Here is a 1907-nt window from a genome sequence, read left to right as displayed (position 1 = left end):
TCAGTGAGAGTTTAATGAAGGTGTGGGTAGGGCTTAAATAAACTACAATGGTTATTAGTAAGGCACCAAGGCTTGAAGGGAGGAGGAGAGGGACAGGTTACTAACACCTGGAAGGAGAAAGTCACGTGCAAGTTATCCCAGTGATTTAGTACATACCTGTCACCATCCCAGAAGCAGGGTGGAAAGTGCATCTGATACCCAGATTCCCTTCCCCAGCTATTGTGGATATTGTGAATGTTGGCTGCTGATGGGTACAGTTGCCCCCTTTTCTGGAGAACTGATGTTAGCCAATACAAACCACTTCAACTAGGAATTATGCCCCATCCCCAGGGATACCCTGGAACCAATGATCAACTGATACTGGGGTCCATAAGGCTGACCCCCATTTCTCAAGGTAGGACAATTCCATGTGATAAATGCTTCAGAGTACACCACATACACACACCCTTATCTGGTGAAGACTTGACTTTACCTGAGATCACATCTTTGCTTGGCTTTTTTCCCTTCCTTATCTTGCATCTCTTATTCCCTTAGAGGGTTTGAGCATTATCTCAGCAAATCACATGTGCCTGAATCCCTGTATCAGACTGTTTCTAAGGAACCTGACCCAAGATGGTTGGAACCAGGAGTGCTCCTACAAAACAGGTACTAAGGGTGGGATTATCGAATTAGATCACCCACTGATTAGAGGGCAATAAAGATCTCATCCCTGGTAAGAGATATTCATTGTTTCTGACATGCAGGAGCAGTGCAATTGCTATAATGTTTACCTCTGGTGAATTGGGAGGGATGCACGTGGAAGGGAACACATAACTTCATGCAATATCTCGCATTTGAGAGGAACAGGAGATATGGCAATTATAAGAATTTTGGAATGGGGTGGCTGTTGCTAAACACCATTCATNCAGGAGATATGGCAATTATAAGAATTTTGGAATGGGGTGGCTGTTGCTAAACACCATTCATAGCTTTGAAAAAAGAAAATTTCAAGTGCAAGACAATCAATCATGAATTTAAAGCAAAATGAGAGAATTCGAGAGTCTCCTTGGAAGTATTAAAAGACTCATTTCCAGAACCTGAAGAAAAGAGGGACCTGAAGACCAGGCCCAGATTTAACTGTCCGGTGGCAGAACTTCCAAGAAGGATGAATTTTCAACCTAGACAACTTTCCTATGCCAAAGTCAAGGTCCTGGTAGGGAAGGAATAGGACCTAGAGACTTGACATGGGGATATCTGGGTAGTAGAAGCTCTTGAGAATCTTGAATCGTCAGATTACCCAGAACTCTCTGGGCCTGCAGAAGTGTCCCAATCCCCCTTAAAGATAAAACCCCATTTCCACCTTTACTTCTGATTGCTTGAAAGCTGTGCAGTAGCCTCAGACAAGGCAAGTGCCTTCCAAGACAGTACTGGCCCATCTCGAGATCTGTCCCCACCTCTGTGCGTGGCCATCAGACCCATAAGCCCTCTGAAATCAAGGCTCAAGAGAGGTTTAACAATTTGCCTGGCACTTGCACAGGTGATGTGTGACAGATGTGAAGCTAGAATCCAAAGTGATCTTTAGGATCCTCTACATCAAGCTGTATCACCTTGCGCTAAGGCAGTTTCTCTTTATAAATAAATATCTAAAGCTTTCATTGACTCTATTTTCTCTATTTCCATAGTCAATAGAGATGGGAAACAGGTGATCAGTATCTCCTTATAGAGAACTGTCATAAACTCAGATTATTAAGTCACTACCCAGCCCATTTTCTCATTACTCCTACTTTCCCATCAGCAAGGCTGGCTACATAATTTCCAGGACCCAATGCAAATGAAAATGTGGGAGACCTTGTTCAAAAAGCAGTGAGACGGGCAACCAAAGGAAAAATAAACAAATGGGACTATATCAAACTAAAAAGCTTCTGCAC

The sequence above is a fragment of the Galeopterus variegatus genome, unplaced genomic scaffold (assembly GCF_000696425.1).
Source record: "Galeopterus variegatus unplaced genomic scaffold, G_variegatus-3.0.2 Scaffold3786, whole genome shotgun sequence".
Taxonomy (NCBI): Eukaryota; Metazoa; Chordata; class Mammalia; order Dermoptera; family Cynocephalidae; genus Galeopterus; species Galeopterus variegatus.
This window is presented reverse-complemented; position numbering follows the sequence as displayed.